A 15,269-nucleotide genomic window follows, 5' to 3' on the forward strand; every position below is an offset into this window, starting at 1 on the left:
CTCTATACCCTTTGATAACCAAGGACACAGTATAGAACATAGAACATAGAATAGTACAGCACATTACAGGCCCTTCGGCCCACAATGTTGTGCCGACCCTGCCTCCCATATAACCCCCCACCTTAACTTCCTCCATATACTTGTCTAGTAGTCTCTTAAACTTCACTGGTGTATCTGCCTCCACCACTGACTCAGGCAGTGCATTCTTATCTCATTCAGTATCTAAACATGCCTCTTACCGTTAAAGGGATCAGGCTGACTCTAAATATCTTGCTTTTAAACACCTCCCAGTTATCAGAATTTCTCCCCTCTCTGGCAACTGCTCTCAAATTACCTGTTTCGGGATGTATCTTTATACTGTTCAAATCCATCTCCACTAACCACAAAGGGGCCCATCTCAGGGACCAATCTTACCTCTTTTCCTATGACTACCATGAATCTTGCTGACCTATGGTCAGAGTTCCTAAAGATTCCTTCCAAGCCACTTCAATTATTTGGCTTCCATTATTTCACAAGGTAGTATCAAGTACAGTGCCATTCCCAGTAGGACTCTCTACATACTGCTTCAGTAAAATCCTCTTGAATATATTTTACAAACTCCCCCTATCTAAAACTCTTGCATCTCTGAACCCCCCACCCCTCAGAAGGGTTGCAGGAATGGACAGTAAATTGGCCAGTACGTTGGGAGAGGATGGTAAAATGAGATGGGTCAGATGGGTGAAGAAACTGAATTGCAACCGACCAGTTTAGGGCTAATTCCCAATGCTAGATAACAGAACATGTGATCTGCTCAGTAAGCTCACCTCACATATTAATGAAGCACTTCTCTCAAACTTCTGCAGAGGGAAAATCCTAGAAGCATATAGCACATCATACAGAGTTTTCCTTTGCCTTCATACATCAGACATGTGGAAGAACTGGAAGAAATACCATAAACTCTGAAGAACTCATGGAAAGTCCACAGTCCACTTCTTTGCAAATGAGTTCCCACTGAAATTGAATTACTCAATGAAGGCAAATGTGACACCATTCAATCCTCGATCCAGTCTCCAACCATCTATCTCTGTCAATAAATTCTCTTCAATTAATATTAAACCAGTGGGTCTATAATCTCTTCCTTCTCTCTTCAGAGTTTAGGATGATTAATGGTGCTAAACGGCGACTCCTTTGCTTGCATCTTTGGAAACAGCTCTATTTCCATCTTTAATGTCTCTATTTTTTCCTTTTCAGGGTTCTTTTGAAGACCCTGACCTGGCATTACATGCTGACTACGATTCTTTGCGGGAATGGGACCCGCTCTAGGGGTCTCACGAATGGCATGACAAGGGCTTGGCCCAAGAACTTCACTCGCCTTCAGACGTTCGAGATTTCGTGGCTCTGGAGATGGGGATCAGAGGTCAGAGCCTCTGCAGGAGATTGGTGTGTCATTGGAGATGGAAGATCTCTGGCTGTGTGCCTGGAGACCCGAGAGTTTTTGGGCACAGAGCTCAGAAAAAGCGATGCAACGGACATTTAACATCGTAAACCAATGAGTTGTTTGTTATGTGTCCCCTCTCACTATGAAACAGAGAGACCTCTTTCTCCCTTATTAGGGAGAGAGAGCCTGTGATATTTCAAATACCGGGTGAACAAGTAGTCTTTGGGGTAACTGCAAGTCTGTGTCCTTGCTGTTGCTTTGCTCATATTTGTGTGCTCAGTGGTGGGTGCCGATGTTTTTTTTTGCCAGTGGGGGGAGGGGGGCATTGTTGCTTGCTGCAGCTTATGCATGGGAGCGAGGGGAACTGGGGGGACTTTGGGGTTCTAACATTTAACTGTCATTCATTCTTTGAGGCACTCCTCTGTTTTCGTGGATGGTTGCGAAGAAAAAGCATTTTGGGATGTATATTGCATACAGTTCTCTGACATTAAATGTACCTTTGAAACCTCTCTCTTTCTCTCTGCCCTTATTCAATAACAGAATGCAATTTTCTAATCCAGTAGCACAATTCCCAGATCTTGGGACCTTTGGGAAATTATGGCTTACACAAACATCATTTCCCTGTCTCAGGTTTTAACAATCTAGGGTGGAAATCACTAGGTCCTAGAGATTTGTCTATTTTAATCTCATTATTTGCTCCATTACCTTTCCTTACATTTACCATTCCACCAGGTTCTTCTCTTCAATGTACGTTTTGTCTACCTGATGTTCCAGTTTTGCCCTTCGTCAGGAACAGAAATACAAAGTATTCATTTGGCAAACATTTAAGTTACTTAATCTCCAGTAAAATATTTCTGTAGTTAAAGCACTCTTTACCAATACATTTTATATGAACATACCTCAACCAAATTTACTTATATGAGGGGTGATTGATAAGTTCATGGCCTAAGGTAGAAGGAGTCAATTTTAGGAAACCTAGCACATTTATTTTTCAACATAGTCCCCTCCTACATTTACACACTTAGTCCAGTGGTCGTGGAACATATGGATCTTGGACCTCCAGAAAGTGTCCACAGCATGGGTTATTGATAAGTTCGTGGCCTAAGGTAGAAGGAGATGAGTTATACAGCTCTCATTACATGCACAAGCAGTTCAAATCTTTGAGTGATTATGCAGAAAGTTTGAAGTTAATAACTCATCGGGGTGATCGATAAGTTCATGGCCTAAGGTAGAAGGAGATGAGTTATTCAGCGCTCGTTACATGCACATGCAGCTCAACTCTCTTTGAGTGATTATGCAGTAACTCATCTCCTTTTACCTTAGGCTACAAACTTATCAATCACCCCTCATATCTCTTTTTCACATTGTTTAGATTTCTTTACCCTTTTTAAGCTCTCCCATTTAACTCTCATTGAAGATATGCCAGTCAGTCATACTATGCAGGAACAGCTCCTTCAACCCAACTCAGCCATGTGTGACACACAAAATGCTGGTGGAATGCAGCAGGCCAGGTAGCATCTATAGGAAGAAGCACTGTCGATGTTTCGGGCCGAGACCCTTCGTCAGGACTAGCTGAAAGAAAAGATGGTAAGAGATTTGAAAGTAGGAGGGGGGGGGGGAATCTGAAATGATAGGAGAAGACAGGAGGGGGTGGGATGAAGCTGAGAGCTGGCAAGGTGATTGGCAAAAGGGATACAGAGCTGGAGAAGGGAAAGGATCATGGGACGGGAGGCCTCGGGAGAAAGAAAAGGGGAGGGGAGCACCAGAGGGAGATGGAGAACAGGCAAACAGTGATGGGCAGAGAGAGAAAAAAGAGGGGGGGAAATAAATAAATAAGGAATGGGGTAAGAAGAGGAGGAGGGGCATTAACAAAAGTTAGAGAACTCCCTCTGGTGCTTCCCTTCCCCTTTTTTTCTCCCTAGGCCTCCTGTCCCATGATCCTTTCCCTTCTCCAGCTCTGTATCACTTTCACCAATCACCTTTCCAGCTCTTACCTTCACCCCTCCCCCCCTATTCTCCTATCATTTTGGATTTCCCCCTCCCCCTCCTATTTTCAAATCACTTACTATCTTTTCTTTCAGTTAGTCCTGACAAAGGGTCTCGGCCCGAAACGTCGACAGTGCTTCTTCCTATAGATGCTGCCTGGCCTGCTGCATTCCACCAGCATTTTGTGTGTGTTGCTTGAATTTCCAGCATCTGCAGATTTCCTCATGTCAGCCATGTGTGATGCGAGTTCTTGATAAGGATGGCTTGGACCCAAATGCTGGAGGCTCCAAGGCTGGGATTGAGAAACTGAGCACAGAACAAACACTAGATCAACCCTGGTTTGGGGAAAATGGTGGTCAACTGCTTCCCTTGTTCTGGTCCATTAAACTGGCACCAGGGCATCCGACTTCTGGTTCTTAGGCTCGAGTCAATTGGTCAGAATGAAATTAAACTGGTTAAAAAAAAAGGCCACCATGCCTGCCTGAAATTCAGTCTCTTGGCCTCCTGAATATAGGCCAGGTTCTTACGGTCAGTCCAAGCAATAAAGGGGTTCTTTATTGAATTTGCCCTCTGTGAAGCTTTTTACAAATTGAGTTCCTTAATTAGGGGTACCACCCTACCTCACCCTCTAAATGTAATTGACTCATTGGCTCAGTCACTTTGTAAGTCAATTACTAATTGAGAATTTCCATAAGAGTTCCAATGTAAACTGTAATCAAAGCCCGGTTCCTTAGAACATCGTCTCCTATTTAAAATGGAATGAATTCCCTGAAGAGCCTTGACCCAAAACATTGACTGTCTATTCATTTCCATAGATGCTACCTGACCTGCTGAATTCCTCCAGCATTCCATGCTGTTGCTTTGTATTTCCAACATCTGCAGACTTCCTTATGTTTATGAATTCTGAATTGCTTGCTTTTGGACCGACCATCAGGATTGAACAGTGAGTGCAAAACAAAACTTCTCAACAATACTAGAGTATTAGTTCCAGCGACTTAATCAAATTCAGCTTAATTTTACTTCTATTTCATCTGAGTTGAGTTAATGACCTCTACATTAATCAAAACATTCCAATGTGTTGTCCTACTTAGTCCATTCAAAGGGGAAGGCAAAAAGTCTTTATTTGTTCTTGGGGAGGATACAGTAGAAAGTTAATGAGAACTCAGCAAATGAATTGATTTAAAACATACTTCAAGTGTTTGTAAGTATTGAGTTGGAGTTTAAAATTATAATCATATGTTCAATAATTAGTCATTCTGTTCCTGAATATTCCCAAATTATGAAATATCTCACACTATAATGAAGGAAAATGTGATCTGGTTCAACTTATAGTTTCAACTAAACCCTCAATTTAAATTTTAAAATGAAATTTTTACATAATCAATCTAATGTGAATCAAACCCATCCAAATCCAGTAGTTTTAAGGTCAGAAATAAAAGCAAAAAATTCTGGAAATACTCAGGCAGCTTCTGTGAGGAGAGAAACGATCAACGTTTCAGCCCATTATAAATGCTTCACATCACAACTTACTTTGTCAAGGCCCTTGCACCTTATTGTTTGCACTTTCTCTGCAACTTTCTGTAACACGTTATCCTATATCTTATTAATGGTGTTTCCCTTGAATGACTTCAATGAACCTCTGCTTTGAAATAATCTGTATGGATTGCATACAAAACCAAGTTTTTCAAGATACATTGGTACATATGACAAGCCAATTACTAGTTATCAGAACTGGCATAGGGTTTCATACAGGAATATTGACTGTTTCCATATGAACAGTGAAGATGCATACATCAGAGTGCCCTTCATTGAATACAGCTCAGCATTCAATACTATCATTCCCAAAAACAATAATCAATATGCCTGATCTTGCTTTAGAGTCAGAATATTACAAGTTATATTGTAACTGATCAATTATTACAGATAGGACAATCTATGATAACTGTCTGAATATAATATTACAGGATAAACAATTTACTGAATAGATATAGCCTTTCCAAAAACACATAACACACAGGAATCAATAAGTGAAAAACACCAGAGATATGCTGAATTAAAAGAGGAAATTGAAATGAACATTGTCCCAATAATAGTATCTACAAATGGTATCATCCCAAAATCACTACACAAAAACATAAAAGCACTAAACAATTATACAGTAATATTTATGTAAATCTCCAGAAAACAACAATACTAAACATCACCAGAATAGTATAAAAGTTCCTAGAAATTGAGAAATGAGTGTTCTTGGCTATGTCCATATCTCAGCTTTTATCAGCTTGAGCTGAGAAAAAATAAAAATTGTTAATACTCTCAATGATATTATATGACTACAATATTTAGGAAAACTTGAAACATTTGAAGAACTACACACAATATACTGCAGAGCATTATTGCCAATGCAGTGCAATGGCTCCAAAATAAAGACACACATGAATAGAAACCAAAACTGAGTAATGAAATGAGAACACCAGAATGGCAAAAGAGATTAAGAAACAAAATTGAAACCTTAAGAGCCGATATAGCCTGCCTAATGGAGTATAAAACAGATAACCAAAGCATGAATGTTTTGGAAAAGCTAAGAAAATACAAAAGAAATATAGGGTATATACAAGCGGAGATGAAGGCAGAGTTCAGATGGCACTAAACGGAGACTCCTTTGCTTGCATCTTCAGAAAAAGCTCTATTTCTATCTTTAATATCTTTATTTTTCTCCTTCAGGGTTCTTTTGAAGACCCTGATCTGGAATTATATGCAGACTTTGGTTCTTTGTGGGAATGGGACCCGTTCTCAGGGTTTCAGGACTGGCCGTTGTTCGGCATGCCAAGGGTTCAGCCTGAGAGTCCAGCTCATATTTGGAAGCCTAAGATCTTGGGGCTCTGGAGATGAGCAGATCAAGGGTTGGTGTCATGGCAGGAGACCCATGCACCTTCAGGGAAGTGGGCCAGAGGACCTGAGATCTTTGCGATCTTCAGGCACAGAGCTCGAAAAAAGTGACGTAACGGACTTTTAATATCGTAAACCAGTGAGTTGTTGTTACATCTCCTCGCTCGCTGGGAAAATGGAGACATCTCCTTCTCCCTTATTTCCCTAATAAGAGAGAGAGAGCCTGTGGTTTGTCTAATGCCAGGTGAAATGCAAAGTCTTTGTCTTTGCTGTTGCCGTGCTCACGCTTGAGTGCTCGGTGGTGGTGCTGATATTTGCTTCTGTTTTTCTGGTGGGGGGAGGGGGATAGTTGCTCCCTGCCTCTTACGCACCAGAAGGGGGGAGTTGGGGGGGGGGACTTTGGGGTTCTCATGTTTAACTGTCGTTCATTCTTTGGGGCACTTCTCTGATTTCGTGGATGGTTGTGAAGAAAAAGGATTTCAGGATGTATACTGTATACATTTCTCTGACATTAAATTGGACCTTTGAACCTTTGATATGATCTACCTAAGAAAAGCATTGTAGAATTTATAAATACACTAAAACAAAGCCAGATACATGAAATGTGCCAGACTAAGAAAATAGAATTATCAATTCATAAACAATGGAAAAGGTTTATACAGGACATTGAAACTAAATTTGATGCACTGAAATATCACCAACCCAAGCATAGAACTACCATTAAACACAGAGATAATGAACTTTTGATCTAACATCTGGTCAACAGGACAATGCACAACTAAAAGGAAGATGGATTAGGGAGGAAAAAGAACACGTTCATACAATAGAATCCATGCAAACATCATGACTTACATGAAGGGATATTGTGCTATAAACTGTTGAAATTTGTCCTTCTACGCTGTCATGTCAGTCTCAAGTTCTGTTACTTGGTAGTATACACGCATTATGAATGTGCTTACTTCTAATGACCATTTCATGTTTGTCTTTCTTCTCTTAACTGCTTGAGTGGTCTCAGTTGTAAGTGGTCTGCTCTCCTGAGAACAACCTGCACCAGTCACAGCCCATGGTTTTGGTGAACTAACACGAGGAAATCTGCGGACGCTGGAAATTCAAACAACACACACAAGATGCTGGTGGAACACAGCAGGCCAGGCAGCATCTATAAGGAGAAGCACTGTCGAAGGGTCTCGGCCCGAAACGTCGACGGTGCTTCTCCTTATAGATGCTGCCTGGCCTGCTGTGTTCCACCAGCATTTTGTGTGCGTTCCATGGTTTTGGTGGGCTATTTTAAATACTGGCTTTATCTTTTGCAATTTCCCAGTGCCTGCCCATCTATTCAACAGTGCACCACCAGCAGTTCACCTACTGTCACTCACATTGCTAGCTCCAGGCATGCCCTGGCGATCAGCAGGCAGTAGCCATTTCACTCTATTCCATTGACATCTCTCCATTTCTAAAGTGCAAGGGTACAGCTTTTTATACCTGCAGCCAGGTTTTGGTTTCAGCCGTCCCTAAAATGGAGAACAGATACTGACCAGAGCACCACCCAAAATGGATACAGACATGCCTGGATTTGCTTCTGATCTGGCCCATGGGTTATGTTTCATTATCCCACCTGCCCTACATATCTGCAGAGTATTCCCAAATCCGGCACTTGGGGATGTGCCTGACGCAGGAAGAAAACGCCTCAGATACATGCCTCTGCAGCACAGTTAGGACGTAAGAACAAGTCCAGGAGCTCTTTATGTTATTGCTTTTCACAGGAGCCAAGCATGATCTCCTCTTTAGCACAAATATGATCCACTTCTTAACTGAAAGATCTCAGCAAAGTGTAGGTGCAACATTTTCAAAGAGAGAATCCAGTCACCTACCATGCTGAGCATAAGTCTCATCCCGGCCTCCTGTCAGCCATCAGGGGTCATCACTGATCGGGAACTCAAAGGACCAGCCATATAAGTCGTGTGACTACAAAGCAAGTCAGAGCCTGGGTATCTTATGGCAACCCTGATCTTTTCCACCACCTACAAGAAGCATGACAAAATGCCCTCTGCTTGCCTAGATAAATTAAACTCTGTCAGAAAGCTCAACCCCCCCCCCACTGCAAAGCACCCCACTTCACTGGCACACCATAACATTCATTCCCTCTACCACCATAACACGGAGTATCTCACCTACAAAATGAGCTGTGGCCGTTCTCCTTTCCTGCTCTGACAGCACTGACAAACACAGCCTCTACCACCAAGGCATATCGCAGCACCCCATCTACAGGCTCACTTCAAGTTGCGTTCCATCCTAAATGATGCACTGCTAAAAGTTCGGTTTTTTCTCAGTTGAATTGTTAAACTGAGGTTCCATTGTACTTTCAAATCTCTTGACCTTGTCAGAACCAGGGCTTCTGTTTAGGTGTATCCTTTAATGACATAATCTGCTCAGGTTATACCAAGTATCACATTGTATCATCATGTCAAGTTTATTTCAATGTAACAAAGCGTTATATATATAATCATGAGGTTGCAGAAGGTACAAAATAAATGGCAGCCTTCCCTGTTGTACCTGCATAAGCAATACTTTGACTCTTGTTGTTTTTGAAGTCTTATGGAGTACATTTATAGCTTGCCACTGGATAGAAAAGCTGAGGTAAGCCAGGTCCTTTAACAGTTTCTTAGACTCTGGCTTCTTGTCAGTTTTTTTTTTAAATTTCCTTCACTACAGTCTTTGCAAAGCTGTCTCCCAACACCTGTGCTTTCAGCTTTGCAATTTCCTCTGGGAAATCCTTTGCCTCTCAGCCCCTGTCTGCTTTTTAAAAGATACTCTTTAAAATCTACCCCTTCAGAGTAAATTTAGAACCATATGTCCTAAAGTTCCTTCTTTTGGCTAAGTATCAGTTTTTGTCTGATAACCTCTTCTGTGAAGAATGTTGGAGTGTTAAAGTTAGAATAGAAATGCAAGTTGTTGTTAGTCTGCAGAGAATGAGACGGACTAACAACAATGGCTATATATCCATGTGGTAAATAAAATGGCCAGCAAGCAAAGTCTGATCCCAGAATCTTCCTGGACTCCAGTATTAATGACTGAGCTGCAGCTGCTAATTTTGTAGAGATATAGATGATATGACAATCTTAATACTTTGAATTCTCTGAGAATATTATCTGGCTTGTCATTGTTGATTGATAATCCAGAGTTTCATTAGTTTATCTGAGGGAAATGGGCTGATATTTTGCAGAGCTTTGCCATGGAAATTTTGCTGTTCTTAAATCCAGATTAGAGCAGATTGTTTAACAGCTGTCAAACCAATGACTTGACTAAGGAAAAATGTTGCTCTCATCAATGGATGACACCTGGGAAGAATAGTCAATGATTTAAAACATCAGATGTAATCACAAAAGACTATTGATAAGAAGTAAAAAATGTGACAAATGGAATTATTAATGTATGTGTGCAGTGAAACATTTTTGGTAATTAAAGCAAGAACAGTAATGTAGGTTTGGGTCTGTGTGGGAGCACAGTGGAGCAAATGAACAATATATTCATTGCTCTGAATGAATAAGGCGGGCTCTGTCATGGGCAAAGTACTGGAGAGTTTAACATCGGTAGCTGAGCGAAGGGCGCTGAGTAGGCTACGGTCAATTATGGATAACTCTGAACATCCTCTACATAGCACCATCTAGAGACAGAGAAGCAGTTTCAGCGACAGGTTACTATCGATGCAATGCTCCTCAGACAGGATGAAGAGGTCAATACTCCCCAATGCCATTAGGCTTTACAATTCTACCGCCAGGACTTAAGAACTTTTTAAAAGCTATTATTAATGCTTTTTGAGATAGTGATTTAGATGCATATCATATTCTTTACTGAGTTAAGTATTGTATGTAATTAGTTTTGCTACAACAAGTGTATGGGACATTGGAAAAAAGTTGAATTTCCCCATGGGGATGAATAAAGTATCTATCTATCTATCTATCTATCTATCTATCTATCTATCTATCTATCTATCTATCTATCTATCTATCTATTAAAGATACAACCTCAGCTTGATAAGAAAATACTAAGCCTGGATATTGAGAAGAGTTTTGAATTTTTCACTTGAAGTTATTTTAGTGCATGTGATCCAACAAACACATCAGGGTTAGAATTGTAGTCAGAGTGACAGCAAATATGAGTTCTGAAAGGGGTGAAGGGGAACCCACAGGGTTTATAAATTTAATTTAAGACTATGGCTGAACTGGTTCCTATTGCTGGCTTTTGTTGCATTTTACCTGGTCTGCTTTTACCCTAGAAATACTTTGTAGGACAATAGTGAGAGAGCTTAATTCTATGACTAGCCTGCCTTGTAGATTCATTGAGAGTGCTTGATAGGATTATACATAGGGAGCTTTAATCCATAACTTATTTTTGGTTTAACTTTCAATAGAGTGTTTGATGGGAGGATGTAGGGGGCAAGTGAGAGATTACCTTGTAACAATCCCATGCACTACCTGTGTGTTAGGAGTGTTTGATTGAATAGTGTAGTGGGAACTTTATTTCTCTTCCATTTTGTCTTGTAGAGATGATGTGTCATAATGATGGAGGCAGCAGGAGATCAAAGGCAGGTACCAGGAGAAGGAGGTCGGAGATAGGAGATTGCATGAAAAAATCTACAGGGACACTCAAGCAGAATTAGCAGGTCTAATTTAGATCAATCTGGGAGCTCTCAGTAGCTGCCCAGCTTCTGCAATATGTAGCACTAACTAGATAGTATTTCATGCTTAGAATCTCTATATTGACTCCTCCCAGTAGCACAAATGTCCAACACATCTAAAATTCCATTGCATTAAAGCAAAGGAAGCCAAATTTTGGAAGCAAAGTAGAATATCCAACTGCAGACTATGTCCAGCACTATCAACCTGGGATGGTCTTCTGGGCCAGAATTCCATTCAAAGAACTTACGATAGATGGTTTGGCAAAACCTTTGAAGACCTTCAGAAAATTTGTCACAAGACAAGAAACTTGGAATTACAAACAACCTCAAACACGAATAAATATGCAGATGCTGGAAATCCAAGCAACACACACAAAATGCTGGTGGAACTCAGCAGGCCAGGCAGCATCTATGGAAAAAAGTATATGTGATGTTCTGGGCCAAGATTCTTCATCAGGACTGGGAAAAAAAAGATGAGGAGTCAGAGTAAGAAAGTGATGTGGGGTGGGAGGGAAGAATCACAAGGTGATAGGTGAAACTGGGAAGTGGAGAGGGATGGAGTAAAGAGTTAGGAAGTTGATTGATGAAAGGGATACAGGGCTGGAATCTGATAGGAGAAGACAGAAGGCCATGGAAGAAAGAAAAGAGGGAGGAGCACTAGAGACAGAAAGGTGATAGGCTGGTAAGGTGATAAGGTGAGAGGGAAATGGGAATGGGGAATGGTGAAGGGGACATTACTGGAAGCACTTGTTCCACATTGAAGAATGAGTGCCAGGAGGTAGATCAGTGAAGAGGGATGAATGGACAAGAGAGTTACGTAAGGAGCAATCCCTGGGGAAAGCAGAAAGTGGGGATGGAGGGAAAAAGATGTACTTGATAGTGGGATCCCACTGGAGATAACAGAAGTTAAGGAGAATTACATACTGGACACGGATGTTGGTGGGGCGGTAGGTGAGGATAAGAGGAACTCTATCCCTGGTGGGATGGCAGAGGGATGGGGTGAGGGCCGACATGGGCAAAATAGAAAAGATGTGGTTGAAGGCATTGCTGATATTGGAGGAAGGAAAGACTCTTTCTTTGAAGAAGGATGATATCTCCTTAGTTTTGGAATGAAAAGCCTCATACGGAGAGTAGATGCTTTCTTACTTTGACTCCTCACCTTTTTTTCCAGTCCTGGTGAAAGGACCTGGCCCAAAATGTTGACTATACTCTTTTCCATAGATGCTGCCTGGCCCATTGAGTTATCCAGCATTTTGTGTGTTCTGATTACAAACTATCTGTTGGATTAATCTACAAGTCGATCTACATTAGTGTAGTGAAAGAAATTGTCAACATTTCAGGTAGAAATTGAGGCAGACTCATAGGGCTCTGCCACTGGGCTTCAACATTAGGGCTTCCTTTTGTCCTTCAGGTTTTGATCTTTGGTATTGACCCCAGGACTTAATGACAGTGAAGATAAAATAGGACCCTGAATGATGGCTCTGAACTCCAGGCCTAATACTCTGAACTTGCTGACTCCCCAACCCTTATTCCCCTTGCCCACATGGAACTCTAATCCTGGAACCCACAGTTACTTGCTTACATAAGGGCTACCAGCCTTCAACCTTGGTGGGCTGTCAGCCATGACTAAGGATGTCCTTCATTTCACATCCATGTCACTGGCCTTTGAACATGGAGTGGAGGCCTAGACTCTAGGCTGACCTCTAACTTCCCAACATCTCTGATCCTAAACCTTCACCTGAACCCTCACACCCCTCTGTCCCCAAAACCATCCCTACACACCTAAAGTACAATTGCCTGAGCCACGACTTTGAAGAAGACCACAGCATGGTGCCATCTTGACTGGAGTGGATGAAAGATCATTCCCTGCTGCACAGCTACCATTGCCTTACAGCTCCTGCAACCTGGGTTCAGTCCTGCTCTGTCTTCGCACATTCTTTCTATGAAGGCCTGGGTTTCTTCCTACCTTCCAAAGACGTGGGTTTGCATTGTAACTTGCTGCTAGTGTGTAAGTGAGTGGTGGAATCTAGAGGTGGGCCATTTAGGAGTAGTGTAAATGGGTGTTTGGGTGCTTCAGGCAATGGTCTGAAGGGCCTGTTTTCATGTTGTACTGTATATCTCTCTAAGACTCCATTCAGAAATCAACCAATCTCTGTTTTGAATGCTCACTGACTGGTAGTTCAGGGAAATCACAAAATAGGTCAGCCTGAGTGGAGCAATTTACCCTCAGCTCAGTTCTAAACACCCTGCACTTCATTTTGAACACAAATTAAAGAGAATCTGCAGTTGCTGGAAATCCAGAGCAGCACACAAAATGCTGGAGAAACTCAGCAGGTCAGACTGCATCTATGGAAATGAATAAACAGTCGACTTTTCAGGCTGAGACCCTTCTTCAGGACTGGAAAGGAAGTAGGAAGATGCCAGAATAAAAATGTTGGGGTAGGGGAAGGAGGCTAGCTGGAAGGTGGTAGGCGAAACCAGGTGGGTGGGAAAGGTCAACGGGCTGGACAAGAAGAAATCTGATAGGAGAGCAGAGTGGACCATGAGAGAAAGGGTAGAAGGAGGGGTGCCATGAGGAGGTGATAGGCAGGTGAGCAGAGGAGGTAAGAGGCCAGAGGGAAGGGGAGGAAAGAAGTTACCAAAAGGAGAAATTGATATTCATGCCGTCAAGTCGGAGTCTACTCAGACAGAATATAAGATGTTGCTCCTTCATCCTGAGTGTGGGCCTCATCGTAGTAAAAGAGGAGGCCATGGACTAACATATCTGAATGGGAATGAGGATAGGAATTAAAATGGATGACCAACAAGAAATTACGCTTTATTTTTCCACTTTATTCTGAAACCATGACCCGTAGTTCTAGACTTCTCAATCAGAGAAAACTTCATCTGTACAATCACTCTGAAAAACGTCACAGCTTTGTACTTTACAATGATATTATTAAGAGACCATCTTTTAATCTCTGTGCAAGATAATTGTTTGCACAACTATAATTGCTTGAATAGATTTAAGCATGTGGAATTATGTTGTGGTCTTCCAGTTGAACATGTAATTATTGTGGGATGAATGATCATTAAATCTAATGCCGAGTCTTGCTTCAGGACAACAGTTGTTGGTTGCCTTGATATTCAAATCTATTCAAATAGAGCACAGGGATCTGGTTCCAGAAGCGACACATCTCTTCGACGATGAGGGATGGAAAGGCTGAGTCGACATGAGTTTTGCATCCAATACTGTTCCCATTGAGAATATAGAGTTCTAATGGTAAAATATAGTGGATCAATTGGAATCATAAATTATATATGAGTACGGAATTAAACAATTCCAGGAATAAGACAATTTTGCTTTAAGCTAAAACCGTTCAAAGCTTTATAATCTTTCTTCTGCCAAGGAGTAAACTGATAGACAAACAGGAATCTGATACCATTAATCTAAACAGCTATTTGAATTGCTGTTTACAGCAGGTTCAGTCTCTCTGGAACAAATTCAGTCTTGCCATCCATTCTGTACCTCTGTCCTGGGGTTCTGTCACTTCCAGCTGACCACCTTCTGTCCTGGGCACTCTTCAATATCCAGCGATAACTGGAAGAGGTTTTCCCAATGAATGGATAGGAAGTTGCTTGGTACCACCAGGTGTGTATGGTGTGTACTCACATTTGACACCTAGTACTACGGGGCAACATCTAGGGCTGAAACTCCACCAGGGTTCATCGATCCTGCAGGTTCCCAGAAGAGCTGATGGATTTGATCCATTTCAGTCAGGTGAAGCATCTGGACCCAAAAAAATCAACTGTTCATTTCCCTGCACAGATGTTTCGTACCTGTTGAGCTGCTCTAATAGTTTGTTTGTTTTCCCATGTTAGATTAACCCATCACATGCCAGAACATACAGTGTAATGGATGCAGGTTTCTGGAGGGAAACAATTGCTCGCTCAGTGCTCTTTGGTACATGGGGGTAGGGGTAGATGGACACACAGTTCAATAATTCAATAGTTCCATTTGATATCAGAGGTATGTATACAATATACAACCTGAAATTCTTGCTTTCCACAGACAACCACAGAAACAGAAGAGTGCCCCAAAGAAGCACTCCCCCTTCCATACACAGGCCACATTAAAACAATAACCCTTCCACTCCCCGACTTACTCACCAAGAAAGCAACAGCAAAGCTGCCAAGACAGATCATGATCTGCAGTACAGAAAAACTAATCATTCACCAACAATTCGTCATGCCATAGACTCTCTCTCTAAAAAGGGGCAGAGGTGTTGCACAGTCAGAGGGGGATTCCAACAAAACAAATTG

The sequence above is a fragment of the Hemitrygon akajei genome, chromosome 3, assembly GCF_048418815.1.
Source record: "Hemitrygon akajei chromosome 3, sHemAka1.3, whole genome shotgun sequence".
Lineage (NCBI taxonomy): Eukaryota > Metazoa > Chordata > Chondrichthyes > Myliobatiformes > Dasyatidae > Hemitrygon > Hemitrygon akajei.